Source organism: Triticum urartu, chromosome 2A (genome assembly GCF_056163025.1).
Source record: "Triticum urartu cultivar PI428250 chromosome 2A, HENAU_Tu73, whole genome shotgun sequence".
Taxonomy (NCBI): domain Eukaryota; kingdom Viridiplantae; phylum Streptophyta; class Magnoliopsida; order Poales; family Poaceae; genus Triticum; species Triticum urartu.
The window spans coordinates 455971102-455987848 of NC_141874.1; positions in this window are offsets into that span (position 1 = coordinate 455971102).

Consider the following 16747-nt stretch of genomic DNA (forward strand, 5'->3'; position numbering starts at 1 on the left):
GGTGGTGGTGAGGATACCGGCGGCACGTAAGGGACGACTGCGTCTCCAAGCGGGCCTTGTGCCGGTGTGGGATTTCTTCGTCGGATCCATGGCGGAGAAGACGAAGGATGAAGGTGCAAAGGCGAACGGAGCGGCGGGTGTTCCAGGAACGGCGGCGGGTGGGGGCACTAGTACTCCAAGAGCGGTTCCTACGCCGCGTTCGAAAGCACATAAAGAAGCGATCGACCCTGCGATGAGGACGCCACTGGGCTCCCATAGCAGAAGCGCTTCCCTCTCCCCAGGCTTGACGCCTCGCTTGGGGGGTTTAGTGCTGACGGAGAAAGAAGCGAAGGGGTTTATCTTCAAAGAGCCTGAGCAGGATCGGGAGCGGCCGGCGAGGTGGTCAGCGATCGGCAAGGCGTTCACCCCAAGACCGATGAACAAGGTAGCTCTCGAGAAATCCATGACTAGGGCATGGGGCCTGCACAGAGAAGCACGGTTCAAGGTTATCGGCAGGAACCTGTTCGTCGTCACATTTGGCAGTGAGGGAGATTGGAAACACGCTCTAAACAACGGGCCCTGGCAATTTGATTTCGCTGTTTTGGTGCTAAAAGAGTATGATGGTGCAACAAGGCCATCTGAGATGACTTTCGAACATGTTGATATATGGGTTAGGGTTGACGATCTCCCATTGGACAAGAGATCAAAGGCGTTTGGAGAAGGGCTGGGGAATTGGTTGGGCAAGAGTGTACGAGTTGATGTTGAGAGGGATGGGTTTGCTAAAGGCTCGGAGCTCAGATTCAGGGTGAAGTTGCCTATAAAGGAGCCTTTGGTTCGAGGATTCTATCTGAAGAAATCTGAAGATGATGTGGAACAAACATGGTTTGATTTGAAGTATGAGAAGATCCCGCATTTTTGCTTCGAGTGTGGTTGCTTGGTTCATGGTGAACGAGTGTGTGTTCCAACACAGGATCCGGAGCAGCAATGGGGAGGATGGCTGAGGGCATCACCTGGGCGTTCTGTGGGACAAAAGGAAGGAGCGGTCTGTGGCTTGTCAAGGAGCTCGAATAGCTACGGCAGTGTGAAATCTAACGAGGGAGGGAGATTCAATATGAAAACGGGGGTTGTAAGAGACCTTCTGACGAAGCGTAATTTACAGAACGAGTTTGCCAAACCGGCCGTCTCGCGCACTGGCGGAGAGGGGACCGGGGATAAAGAGAGGAGTGGTTCTGATGATAAGAAGAATAAGGAGGAGCCCCCGATGGAGGAGAGAGACCTACGTCAAGATCTTGAGCAAAAGAGAGAAAGGGAGCTGCGGTCCAAATTACGCCAGAGACAACTGTTGGGGAACGTAGCAGAAAACAAAAATTTTCCTACGGTTTCACCAAGATCCATCTAGGAGTTCATCTAGCAACGAGTAATTAGATGCATCTACATACCTTTGTAGATCGCGAGCGGAAGCGTTCAAAGAACGGGGATGAGGTAGTCGAACACGACGTGATCCAAATCACCGGAGATCCTAGCACCGAACGGACGGCACCTCCGTGTTCAACACACGTACGGTCAGCGTAACGTCTCCTTCTTCTTGATCCAGCAAGAGGGAAGGAGAGGTTGAGGAAGATGGCTCCAGCAACAGCACGACGGCGTGGTGATGGTGAAGCTGCAGTACTCCGTCAGGGCTTCGCCAAGCACTATGGAGGAGGAGGAGGTGTTGGAGAGGGAGAAGGAGGCAACCAAAGGCATGGATGAAGAGCCCTCCTTCCCCCACTATATATAGGAGGGCCAAGGGGGGGGGGGGGCGCCGGCCCTAGGAGATCCAATCTCCTAGGGGGTGCGGCCAAGGGGGAGGAATCCTTCCTCCCCAAGGCACCTAGGAGGTGCCTTCCCCTCCTAGGACTCTTCCTCCTTGAAACCCTAGGCGCATGGGCCTCTTGGGGCTGGTGCCCTTGGCCCATGTAGGCCAAGGCACACCCCCTACAGCCCATGTGCCCCCCCCGGGACAGGTGGCCCCACCCGGTGGACCCCCGGGACCCTTCCGGTGGTCCCCGTACAATACCGATGACCCCGAAACTTGTCCCGATGGCCGAAACAGGACTTCCCATATATAAATCTTTACCTCCGGACCATTCCGTAACTCCTCGTGACGTCCGGGACCTCATCCGGGACTCCGAACAACATTCGGGTTACTGCATATACATATCCCTACAACCCTAGCATCACCGAACCTTAAGTGTGTAGACCCTACGGGTTCGGGAGACATGTAGACATGACCGAGATCGCTCTCCGGTCAATAACCAACAGCGGAATCTGGATACCCATGTTGGCTCCCACATGCTCCTCGATGATCTCATCGGATGAACCACGATGTCGAGGATTCACGCAACCCCGTATGCAATTCCCTTTGTCAATCGATATGTTACTTGCCCGAGATTCGATCGTCGGTATCCCAATACCTCATTCAATCTCGTTACCGGCAAGTCACTTTACTCGTACCGTAATGCATGATCCCGTGACCAGACACTTGGTCACTTTGAGCTCATTATGATGATGCATTACCGAGTGGGCCCAGTGATACCTCTCCGTCATACGGAGTGACAAATCCCAGTCTTGATCCATGTCAACCCAACAGACACTTTCGGAGATACCTGTAGTGCACCTTTATAGTCACCCAGTTACGTTGTGACGTTTGGTACACCCAAAGCACTCCTACGGTATCCGGGAGTTACACGATCTCATGGTCAAAGGAAAAGATACTTGACATTGGAAAAGCTCTAGCAAACGAACTACACGATCTTGCGCTATGCTTAGGATTGGGTCTTGTCCATCACATCATTCTCCTAATGATGTGATCCCGTTATCAATGACATCCAATGTCCATAGCCAGGAAAACATGACTATCTGTTGATCAATGAGCTAGTCAACTAGAGGCTTACTAGGGGCATGTTGGTGTATGTTATTCACACATGTATTACGATTTTTGGATAATACAATTATAGCATGAATAAAGACAATTATCATGAACAAAGAAATATAATAATAATGCTTTTATTATTGCCTCTAGGGCATATTTCCAACAGTCTCCCACTTGCACTAGAGTCAATAATCTAGTTACATTGTGATGAATCGAACACCCATGGAATTCTGGTGTTGATCATGTTTTGCCCTAGGGAGAGGTTTAGTCAACGGATCTGCTACATTCAGGTCCGTATGTACTTTACAAATCTCTATGTCTCCATCTTGAACATTTTCACGAATGGAGTTGAAGCGACGCTTGATGTGCCTTGTCTTCTTGTGAAACCTGGGCTCCTTGGCAAGTGCAATAGCTCCAGTGTTGTCATAGAAGAGTTTGATTGGCCCCGACGTATTGGGTATGACTCCTAGGTCGGTGATGAACTCCTTCACCCATATTGCTTCATGTGCTGCCTCCGAGGCTGCCATGTACTCCGCTTCACATGTAGATCCCGCCACGACGCTCTGCTTGCAACTGCACCAGCTTACTGCCCCACCATTCAAAATATACACGTATCCGGTTTGTGACTTAGAGTCATCCAGATCTGTGTCGAAGCTAGCGTCGACGTAACCCTTTACGACGAGCTCTTCGTCACCTCCATAAACGAGAAACATTTCCTTTGTCCTTTTCAGGTACTTCAGGATATTCTTGACTGCTGTCCAGTGTTCCTTGCCGGGATTACTTTGGTACCTTCCTACCAAACTTACGGCAAGGTTTACATCAGGTCTGGTACACAGCATGGCATACATAATAGAACCTATGGCCGAGGCATAGGGGATGACACTCATCTCTTCTATATCTTCTGCCGTGGTCGGACATTGAGCTGAGCTCAATTTCACACCTTGTAACACAGGCAAGAACCCCTTCTTGGATTGATCCATATTGAACTTCTTCAATATCTTATCAAGGTATGTGCTTTGTGAAAGACCTATGAGGCGTCTTGATCTATCTCTATAAATCTTGATGCCTAATATATAAGCAGCTTCTCCAAGGTCCTTCATTGAAAAACTCTTATTCAAATAGGCCTTGATGCTGTCCAAGAGTTCTATATCACTTCCCATCAAAAGTATGTCATCTACATATAGTATGAGAAATGCTACAGAGCTCCCACTCACTTTCTTGTAAACACAGGCTTCTCCATAAGTCTGTGTAAACCCAAACGCTTTGATCATCTCATCAAAGCGAATGTTCCAACTCCGAGATGCTTGCACCAGCCCATAAATCGAGCGTTGGAGCTTGCACACCTTGTTAGCATTCTTAGGATCGACAAAACCTTCCGGTTGCATCATATACAATTCTTCCTTAAGGAAACCATTAAGGAATGCCGTTTTGACGTCCATTTGCCATATTTCATAATCATAGAATGCGGCAATCGCTAACATGATTCGGACGGACTTCAGCTTCGCTACCGGTGAGAAAGTCTCATCGTAGTCAACCCCTTGAACTTGTCGATAACCCTTAGCGACAAGCCTAGCTTTATAGATGGTCACATTACCATCCGCGTCTGTCTTCTTCTTAAAGATCCATTTATTTTCTATGGCTCGCCGCTCAACGGGCAAGTCAGTCAAAGTCCATACTTCGTTTTCATACATGGATCCTATCTCGGATTTCATGGCTTCTAGCCATTTTTCGGAATCCGGGCCCGCCATCGCTTCTTCATAGTTCGAAGGTTCACCGTTGTCTAACAACATGATTTCCAAGACAGGGTTGCCGTACCACTCTGGTGCAGAACGTGTCCTTGTGGACCTTTGAATTTCAGTAGGAGCTTGATCAGAAGTATCTTGATCATCATCAATAACTTCCTCTCTAGTCGGTGCAGGCACCCTAGGAACATTTTCTTGAGTTGCGCCATTTTCCGGTTCAAGAGGTAATACTTCATCAAGCTCTACTTTCCTCCCACTTACTTCTTTCGAGAGAAACTCTTTCTCTAGAAAGGACCCATTCTTGGCAACAAAGATCTTGCCTTCGGATCTGAGGTAGAAGGTATACCCAACAGTTTCTTTTGGGTATTCTATGAAGACGCATTTTTCCGACTTGGGTTCGAGCTTTTCAGGTTAAAGTTTCCTGACATAAGCATCACATCCCCAAACTTTTAGAAATGACAGCTTAGGTTTCTTCCCAAACCATAATTCAAACGGTGTCGTCTCAACGGATTTCGACGGAGCCCTATTTAAAGTGAATGCAACAGTCTCTAAAGCATACCCCCAAAAAGATAACGGTAAATCGGCAAGAGACATCATAGATCGCACCATATCTAATAGAGTGCGATTACGACGTTCGGACACACCATTACGCTGAGGTGTTCCAGGCGGCGTGAGTTGTGAAACTATTCCACATTTTCTTAAGTGTGTGCCAAATTCGTGACTCAAGTATTCTCCTCCACGATCTGATCGTAGAAACTTGATTTTCCTGTCACGTTGATTTTCAGCCTCACTCTGAAATTCCTTGAACTTTTCAAAGGTTTCAGACTTGTGTTTCATTAAGTAGATATACCCATATCTACTCAAATCATCAGTGAGGGTGAGAACATAACGATAGCCACCGCGAGCCTCAACATTCATTGGACCGCACACATCAGTATGTATGATTTCCAATAAGTTGGTTGCTCGCTCCATTGTTCCTGAGAACGGAGTCTTGGTCATCTTACCCATGAGGCATGGTTCGCACGTGTCAAATGATTCGTAATCAAGAGACTCTAAAAGTCCATCTGCATGGAGCTTCTTCATGCGTTTGACACCTATGTGACCAAGGCGGCAGTGCCACAAGTATGTGGGACTATCATTATCAACTTTACATCTTTTGGTACTCACACTATGAATATGTGTAGCATTACGCTTGAGATTCATTAAGAATAAACCATTCACCATAGGAGCATGACCATAAAACATATCTCTCATATAAATAGAACAACCATTATTCTCGGATTTAAATGAGTAGCCATCTCGAATTAAACGAGATCCCGATACAATGTTCATGCTCAAAGATGGCACTAAATAACAATTATTAAGGTTTAAAACTAATCCCGAAGGTAAATATAGAGGTAGCATGCCGACGGCGATCACATTGACCTTGGAACCATTCCCGACGCGCATCTTCACCTCGTCCTTTGCCAGTATCCGCTTATTCCGCAGCCCCTGCTTTGAGTTACAAATGTGAGCAACTGCACCGGTATCAAATACCCAGGAGCTACTATGGGTACTAGTAAGGTACACATCAATTACATGTATATCATATATACCTTTTGTTTTGCCGGCCTTCTTGTCCGCTAAGTATTTGGGGCAGTTCCGCTTCCAGTGACCACTTTCCTTGCAATAAAAGCACTCAGTCTCGGGCTTGGGTCCATTCTTTGGCCTCTTCCCGGCAGCTTGCTTGCCGGGCGCGGCAACTCCCTTGCCGTCCTTCTTGGAGTTCTTTTTACCCTTGCCCTTCTTGAACTTAGTGGTTTTATTGACCATCAACACTTGATGTTCCTTCTTGACTTCTACCTCTGCTGATTTCAGCATAGCAAATACTTCAGGAATGGTCTTCTCCATCCCCTGCATATTGAAGTTCATCACAAAGCTCTTGTAGCTCGGTGGAAGCGACTGGAGGATTCTGTCAATGACCGCATCATCCGGGAGATTAACTCCCAGCTGAGTCAAGCGGTTATGTAACCCAGACATAGTGAGTATGTGTTCACTGACAGAACTGTTTTCCTCCATCTTACAGCTGAAGAATTTGTCGGAGACTTCATATCTCTTGACCCGGGCATGAGCTTGGAAAACCATTTTCAGCTCTTCGAACATCTCATATGCTCCATGTCTCTCAAAACGCTTTTGGAGCCCCGGCTCTAGGCTGTAAAGCATGCCGCACTGAACGAGGGAGTAGTCATCGGTACGTGCCTGCCAAGCGTTCATAACGTCTTGTTCTGCAGGGAGAACAGGTGCGTCACCCAGCGGTGCTTGTAGGACATAATCTTTCTTGGCAGCTATGAGGATGATCCTCAGGTTCCGGACCCAGTCCGTATAGTTGCTTCCATCGTCTTTCAGCTTGGTTTTCTCTAGGAACGCGTTGAAGTTGAGGACTACGTTGGCCATTTGATCTACAAGACATATTGTAAAGATTTTAGACTAAGTTCATGATAATTAAGTTCATCTAATCAAATTATACAATGAACTCCCACTTAGATAGACATCCCTCTTCTAGTCATCTAAGTATAACATGATCCGAGTCAACTAGGCCGTGTTCGATCATCACGTGAGACGGACTAGTCAACGTCGGTGAACATCTTCATGTTGATCGTATCTTCTATACGACTCATGCTCGACCTTTCGGTCTTCTGTGTTCCAAGGCCATGTCTATACACATGCTAGGCTCGTCAAGTCAACCTAAGTGTTTGCATGTGTAAATCTGTCTTACACCCGTTGTATGTGAACGTTTTGAATCAAACACCCGATCATCACGTGGTGCATTGAAACAACGAACTGTCGCAACGGTGCACAGTTAGGGGGAACACTTTCTTGAAATTATTATGCGGGATCATCTTATTTACTACCGTCATTCTAAGTAAACAAGATGCAAAACATGATAAACATCAAATGCAATCAAATAATAATAGTGACATGATATGGCCAATATCACATAGCTCCTTTGATCTCCATCTTGGGGCTCCATGATCATCTTGTCACCGGCTTGACACCATGATCTCCATCATCATGATCCCCATCATCGTGTCTCCATGAAGTTGCTCGCCAACTATTACTTCTACTACTATGGCTAACGCGTTTAGCAATAAAGTAAAGTAATTTACATGGCGTTTCTCAATGACACGCAGGTCATACAAAAAATAAAGACAACTCCTATGGCTCCTGCCGGTTGTCATACTCATCGACATGCAAGTCGTGATTCCTATTACAATAGCATGAACATCTCATACATCACATATAGATCATTCATCATTCATCACAACTTTGGCCATATCATATCACAAAGCACTTGCTGCAAAAACAAGTTAGACGTCCTCTAATTGTTGTTGCATGTTTTACGTGGCTGAAGTAGGGTTCTAGCAAGAACGTTTTCTTACCTACGTGAAACCACAACGTGATTTGTCAACTTCTATTTACCCTTCATAAGGACCCTTTTCATCGAATCCGCTCCAACTAAAGTAGGAGAGACAGACACCCGCCAGCCACCTTATGCAACTAGTGCATGTTAGTCGGTGGAACCGGTCTCATGTAAGCGTACGTGTAAGGTTGGTCCGGGCCGCTTCATCCCACAATACCGTTGAAGCAAGATAAGACTAGTAGCGGCAAGAAAGTTGACAACATCTACGCCCACAACAAATTGTGTTCTACTCGCGCAAGAAGAACTACGCATAGACCTAGCTCATGATGCCACTGTTGGGGAACGTAGCAGAAAACAAAAATTTTCCTACGGTTTCACCAAGATCCATCTAGGAGTTCATCTAGCAACGAGTAATTAGATGCATCTACATACCTTTGTAGATCGCGAGCGGAAGCGTTCAAAGAACGGGGATGAGGTAGTCGAACACGACGTGATCCAAATCACCGGAGATCCTAGCACCGAACGGACGGCACCTCCGTGTTCAACACACGTACGGTCAGCATAACATCTCCTTCTTCTTGATCCAGCAAGAGGGAAGGAGAGGTTGAGGAAGATGGCTCCAGCAGCAGCACGACGGCGTGGTGATGGTGAAGCTGCAGTACTCCGCCAGGGCTTCGCCAAGCACTATGGAGGAGGAGGTGTTGGAGAGGGAGAAGGAGGCAACCAAAGGCATGGATGAAGAGCCCTCCTTCCCCCACTATATATAGGAGGGCCAAGGGGGGGGGGGGCGCCGGCCCTAGGAGATCCAATCTCCTAGGGGGTGCGGCCAAGGGGGAGGAATCCTTCCTCCCCAAGGCACCTAGGAGGTGCCTTCCCCTCCTAGGACTCTTCCTCCTTGAAACCCTAGGCGCATGGGCCTCTTGGGGCTGGTGCCCTTGGCCCATGTAGGCCAAGGCGCACCCCCTACAGCCCATGTGGCCCCCCGGGACAGGTGGCCCCACCCGGTGGACCCCCGGGACCCTTCCGGTGGTCCCGGTACAATACCGATGACCCCGAAACTTGTCCCGATGGCCGAAACAGGACTTCCCATATATAAATGTTTACCTCCAGACCATTCCGGAACTCCTCGTGACGTCCGGGATCTCATCCGGGACTCCGAACAACATTCAGGTTACTGCATATACATATCCCTACAACCCTAGCGTCACCGAACCTTAAGTGTGTAGACCCTACGGGTTCGGGAGACATGTAGACATGACCGAGATCGCTCTCCGGTCAATAACCAACAGCGGGATCTGGATACCCATGTTGGCTCCCACATGCTCCTCGATGATCTCATCGGATGAACCACGATGTCGAGGATTCACGCAACCCCGTATGCAATTCCCTTTATCAATCGATATGTTACTTGCCCAAGATTCGATCGTCGGTATCCCAATACCTCGTTCAATCTCGTTACCGGCAAGTCACTTTACTCGTACCGTAATGCATGATCCCGTGACCAGACACTTGGTCACTTTGAGCTCATTATGATGATGCATTACCGAGTGGGCCCAGTGATACCTCTCCGTCATACGGAGTGACAAATTCCAATCTTGATCCATGTCAACCCAACAGACACTTTCGGAGATACCTGTAGTGCACCTTTATAGTCACCCAGTTACGTTGTGACGTTTGGTACACCCAAAGCACTCCTACGGTATCCGGGAGTTACACGATCTCATGGTCAAAGGAAAAGATACTTGACATTGGAAAAGCTCTAGCAAACGAACTACACGATCTTGCGCTATGCTTAGGATTGGGTCTTGTCCATCACATCATTCTCCTAATGATGTGATCCTGTTATCAATGACATCCAATGTCCATAGCCAGGAAAACATGACTATCTGTTGATCAACGAGCTAGTCAACTAGAGGCTTACTAGGGACATGTTGGTGTCTGTTATTCACACATGTATTACGATTTCCGGATAATACAATTATAGCATGAATAAAGACAATTATCATGAACAAAGAAATATAATAATAATGCTTTTATTATTGCCTCTAGGGCATATTTCCAACAACAACAGGAAAGACAGTTGGAGCTCAAGGCAAACTATAAGCAGTTCGGACATAGTTGGACTGATGGGGCTGGTTCTTCTAGCCAGTATAGGGAGAGGGAGAGAAGGCAAGGATACTATGTGAGAAAACCTAGACTGGATTACAGGCCAGTTCAGCGCAGTCCGGATAGCCCGAGGCAGGGGCAAAGTATGAGAGGAAGAGGAGGCAGAAACAGTACTGGGTCCCGAAGAAGGATGGGGAGAGGCAGGTGGAGAGTGATGGTTTTGTCCGGGAAACTCGTCAGAAAACAGAGTCGGTGTTTGATCATATTGAAGAAGGTAATGAGATATCAGCGGACCCTGTGAGGCGGGGCCGCCGGGCACAATGAGTCTATTGGCCTGGAACTGTCGAGGACTGGGGTTGGACTCGACAGTTGGCGAGCTTAGAGACCTGGTACGGTCGTACAACCCAGCGGTGGTTTTTTTATCTGAAACAAAAAAAATCTGCAAAAGCTATGGAGAGGTTAAAGTGGAAGTTGGGCTTCAACAATGGAGTGGCAGTGAATTGTGTAGGCAAAAGTGGTGGGCTAGCATTGTGGTGGAGGGATTATGTAAATGTGAGCGTCAGGCCATGGTGTCAGTATTACATAGATGCACAAGTGGAGGTGGAAGGGAAAACCTATAGATTCACTGGAATTTATGGGGAGCCGTGTGTGGAGAAAAGGGCCAAAACGTGGGAAGTGTTGAGGTATTTGAGAACACAGGATGATATGCCTTGGATATGTGCTGGTGATTACAATGAGGCATTGGTGCAAAAAGAGTAGTTTGGTGGTAAGCCTAGGTGCATAAAACAGATGGATGAGTTTAGAGAGTGTTTGGAGGACTGTGGACTAGCAGATATGGGATTCTTAGGGTATCCGTTCACATGGGATAACAAGAGACAGGCGGAGGAAAATATTCAAGTTAGACTAGATCGAGCAACGTGCACACCGTCATTTATGCAAATGTTCCCGGCTTCGGAAGTACAACATATTCTAACAGAGGAGTCTGACCACCAGGCATTCCTAGTGTGGGTTGCGTCGACACTAGTCGGCAACTCAGCGAGAGCGCAACGGCCTTTCATGTACGAAGCTGCATGGGCCAGACATGCGGACTACGAAGGCATGATAGCCAATGCATGGGAACAGGCCCATGCGGCCAATCACATGCAGCCGGGCGTGGTGGCGGCATGCAAGCAGTTTGGCTTGATGGCCAAGGCAATGCAAAAGTGGAGCAGAGAGGTGTTTGGGTCAATAAAAAAACAAATTGGGCACTTGAAGTGGCAGCTACGTGACGCGAAGGAACGGGCTCTGAGGACGGGGTATAGGCAGGAGATAAAGGATATTGAGGACCAGTTACGTGAGCTATACGAGCGGGAGGAGATATACTATAAGCAGAGATCAAGAGTGGATTGGCTACAATACGGCGACCAAAATACGCAGTATTTCCAGAATAGAGCCTCGCATAGGAAGAGGAAAAATACGGTGAAGGCGCTACGGAGGGAGGATGGTACGAGATGTACTGATGATGATGGCATGTGTGCAATGGCCGCACACTTCTATGAGCGGTTGTTCACGTCGGAGGGGTCAAGGGATGTGGAATTTTTTTTGCTTCATATCGAGACGACCATGACGGATGAGATGAATGCTCGACTGGTAGCACCGGTTACGGACGAGGAGATTGAACAAGCGTTATTCCAGATGGGACCAACGAAAGCTCCGGGCCCGGATGGGTTCCCGGCTATGTTTTACCAAAGACACTGGTCGTTGGTGAAAGAGGAGGTGTGTGCAGCTATTCGAGATTTCTTGGCTGGGAGAATGACTCCGGATGGTTTCAATGATATGGTGATCGTGATGATTCCCAAGGTGGTCTCTCCGGAGTTGCTTGCTCAGTTCCGACCCATTAGTCTGTGCAATGTCTTGTATAAGATAGCGTCGAAAACCTTGGCTAATAGGCTCAAGGTGGTGTTGCCTATGTTGATTGCGGAGGAGCAAAGTGACTTTGTCCCAGGAAGGTTAATGACAGATAATGTGTTGGTTGCCTATGAGTGCGTGCATGCAATTAGGAAGAGGAAGAGGAGGAAACCACTTTGTGCGATTAAGCTTGATATGATGAAGGCATACGACAGAGTGGAGTGGACGTTTCTCGACTGGGCGATGACACAATATGGCTTCTCTGCTCACTGGAGAGAGATGATCATGAGATGCGTCAGGACAACAAGTTTTTCGGTCAAGTTGAATGGGGGTCTTTCACATAGATTTATCCCGAGTAGAGGACTGAGGCAGGGAGACCCACTGTCCCCTTACCTTTTTCTCTTTTGTGTAGAAGGATTCTCAGCTTTGTTGAAGCACGCATAGGAGGAGAAGAGGATCAAGGGTGTCTCGTTTGGGAGCACGGGCCCCACGGTCACCCATTTGCTTTTTGCTGATGACAGTATTGTGTTCTTGGAAGGGTCGCATGATAACTTTCTTTGCCTACGTGAGATCTTGCAGGACTATGAAGTGGCTTCGGGCCAAAAAGTAAACTTGGATAAATCAGCAATATTCTTTGGCAATGGGTGTGATGAGGAGGATAAGGTGGCCCTCAAACAAACTTTGGGGATATCTTCGGAGGCGCTGAGTGAGCGCTATTTGGGGTTACCGACAGTTGTTGGGAAATCCAAGGACGGAACTTTCCAGTATGTCAAAGAGAGTGCAAAGGGGAAGGTGTCCGGGTGGAAAGGCCAAGGACTATCCGAGATGGCGAGGGAGGTGTTGATCAAGTCAGGACTTCAGTCTACTCCAACCCTTACCATGAGCTGCTTTCAACTCACGAAGAAAATGTGCGGGAACTTGTCTTCTATCTCTTCAAACTTCTGGTGGGGTGAGGCGAATGGCGAGAAGAGAGTACACTGGATTGCCTGGGACAAGATGTGTTCAAGGAAGAATGAAGGAGGGCTTGGGTTCAGAGATCCGGAATTGTTTAACCAAGCTTTGCTTGCAAAACAAGCTTGGAGGTTGTTTAAAATGCCAAACACGTTATGTGCAAGAGTACTAAAAGCGAGATATTATCCAGACAACTCCATCCTCAACGCTTCTTGTCCGAGTGGAGGGTCCTTTACATTTAGAAGCATAATCCACGGACGGGAGCTGCTGCGTGAAGTTCTTATTTGGCGCATTGGGGATGGGTCCAGTGTACGGATCCACCACGATAACTGGATACCGAGGAAGGGAAGCCTGAAGCCACTGGGCCAGGTCTTCGTCCCGGGTATAACAATAGTCCGTGACCTGTTGAATGATGCAGGATCAGAGTGGGATATGGGGAAGCTGCAGCTAATGTTTCCCCCTGGAGAGGCATGTGATATCAAGCAGATTACAGTGGGGGGACCGACGGTGAATGACTTTATCGCATGGAATTACACAAACAACGGGGAGTTCACGGTCAGATCAGCCTATCACCTTGGCATGACACTGAAGAAGGCTAAAACAGGGAGTCCGGGGTCCTCATCATCGATAGCGAGCCACAAGGCATGGATGAGCCTATGGGACACAGTGGCGCCGGGCAGGATGAAGATACACACGTGGAGGTTGATCCGTAATGGGCTGGCAGTGGGCTCAGAGTTGCATAGGCGAAAGATAAAGCCTGGGGTGTTTTTTCCGATGTGCGGGAGAGAGGAAACAAACATACACACGTTTTGGCGATGCCCACATTCAGCAAAATTCTGGAACTTGGTGTGCTCGGAGTTGGGAACACCGGTGGCGATCCCACCGGATGCTGTTCGTTCCCAGAGTGCACTATCACAATGGCTCCAGTCATGGTTTGCTTCTGCGACGGAGGATGCCCGAGCAATAATGGTGCAGGGCTTGTACGCTCTGTGGACGGCAAGGAATAACACACGAGAAGGGACGAGGATCGAGGAAGCGGGGGATATGGTAGAGATGATCAAAAGGCTCATGGAGGAGTGGCAGCAACTGCATGGCAAAAACAGCAAAACCCCTCGACCTGTACCCACGCAGAGATGGGAAGTTCCTGACCATGGATGGGTCAAGGCCAACGTCGATGGGGCAACAACTAAAGGAGGAGAGAAGGGAGGCGGAGGGGTGGTGTTCCGGAATTCAGAAGGAGCGTTTATAGCAGCGGCGTGCCAGAGCTATAACAATGGGGGTGATCCAGCATTGGCGGAGCTCCAAGCATGCAAGAGAGCTGCCCAAATGGCAGGAGAACTTAATCTGACAAGAGTTCATATTGAGATGGACTGCCTAGACGTGGTACGGAAGCTGCAGAGTTCAAACGATGATCTCTCCACATTGGGGCCAATGATAAAGAAGGTTAAACATCTTCTTGAAACACGGAAGTGGAAGGTGACATGGGTTCGGAGGACGGCCAATGGTGTTGCGCATCGGCTAGCAAAGGAAGGAGTAGAGAATAATAGTAGTATGATCTGGGTGCATGATCCGCCAGAATGTATTTTGCAGTTTCTTTCGGCAGAAATCCCTGCCTTTTATGACTAAATAAAGGTGATGTGAACGTAAAAAAAAACCCAACTTGTAAGTATCATGCCTTGAACCTGGGTGGGTGGGAAGGCATCAGCCCCTTCCCACCACTAGGCTATGCCTTAGTCTACAAAAAGAAATTAGCACTAGCACTGTAACTCGAACACGCGACTTCACACTAACTGGCTTGCTGTGCAAACCACTATGATGTAGACATTCTCACGTTTTGTGTCTTGTCACATGGAAGGATGAACCTGTCAAATTCCGGTGATGGGCTCTCTTTCTCTACTGACCAAATTTTCATTTTATAAGCAGCTTACTGTTCACTCAAGCTTATAAAGGTAGTGGAGACGGGAAACTCAATTGTACGCCCACTAGCACCTGCTCTGGGTGAAAAAAAATAACTATTTCTGAAATTTTAAAGAAGATGAAGAAAATGATCACACATGCTTGCAAATAATTCCATAAAAGAGTCATCTATGCCAGGTTAATGCTTTAACTTTTACTTTTTCAAGAGCACAAGAAATTTGTTTCTTTCGGGCCATACAAATGTTCTCTTCTGCATGAAATTTCACAAATACATTTTTTTTGAAAAGGAGGTCATCTCCCGGCCTCTGCATTCGAAAGATGCATGTGTCGACCATTTACATTGTAATTTGCTTGTTTTTTAGGGGAAGACCTTCATGACTAGCTTTATTAGACTTAGATAACACTTACATCATCCGCTAAAACACGAGAAATAAAGCCAGGAGATGAGTCCAACCACACATTTGGTGGATCATCATGATCTTGTTGCGCTAGCACATGAGCAACCATATAAGATTCATGATTACAATATGTGTAGTTTGCTCAGAATAATTAGACACACACACACACGCACGCACGCATGCACGCGCCCACGCACACGCACACGCGCACGCACACGCGCACGCGCACACACACACACACACACTTTTTGAAGTATTCTTGTTTAAGTGTCTCCATGCAACAAATGCCACCGTGTCAAACTATATGTGTCCAGTTTCACAAAAAAAACTATATGTGTAGTTTTATGGCATAGCTTATGTGGAAATAAATTCACAACAACTTGTTGCAGCTTCCTGCCTTGTCATTACCCCTATATATACAGTCGTGCAACAGATTTCATAGCCATGAAATTATCGACTTTTCAATTCTACAAGTTGCCGGCATATGTCCGTGATACTCTTTCATGGGGACCGGGGGGAGAGTTGTCCTAATAGGAATAGGTGGCATCGGGAACAAAATTATTAGCTCTTTGTCACTATCTCATCTTGTTTGTACGTGGATTCTTACCGAAAGGCCATGTCTTGCTTCCTGGTGGACTAGATCATCTGGCATGACAAGTTACATGTTTCGCTCAACGTCTGCCCAATAGAGAGTAGAGGGTCATCCAGCGCTTTGACTCCCTCCACACATCCAATCTGCAATGGGTGAATTCCGCCAATGTTGTTCTTTTGCTAAAAAGAAGGGCACGGAAGACATCTTCGATTATAGACCTATCAGTCTCATCCATGCTCTCGCCAAAATTATTGCCAAGGTCTTGTCGCTTCGGCTTGCTCCTCTCATGGATGGCCTTGTCTCCAACGCACAGAGTGCTTTCATCAAGAGGCGTAGTATCCATGACAACTTCATGTGCGTCCGGAACTTTGCCAGGAGATTACATAAGTGCAATTCCCCTGCTCTACTCTTCAAGCTGGACATAAGAAAGGCCTTTGACTCTGTTAAGTGGGAATACTTTTTGGATCTCCTCCAGTGCATGGGGTTCCCGGACAAGTTCCAGGCTTGGATTGCCGCGCTGCTTTCCTCGTCTTCGTCTCACATTCTCTTAAATGGGATCCCCGCCCCCCATTAAGAACGGTGCCGGGTTTCGGCAGGGGGACCCCATTTCCCCATTGCTTTTTGTCATCGCGATTGATCCACTGCACAAGATTCTGGATTTGGCAACCCGGGAAGGCCTCCTTCACAAGATTCGTGGGCGTGGGCCCATGGTGAGAACCTCCCTATATGCGGATGATGCCGCCGTTTTTGTGGCCCCCATCAAAACGGACATCGACAACCTTGCGTCCATCTTGAGAGGCTTTGGGGACGTCACTGGCCTTTGCACCAACTTTCAGAAAAGCTCTGTCGTGCCAATCAGATGCA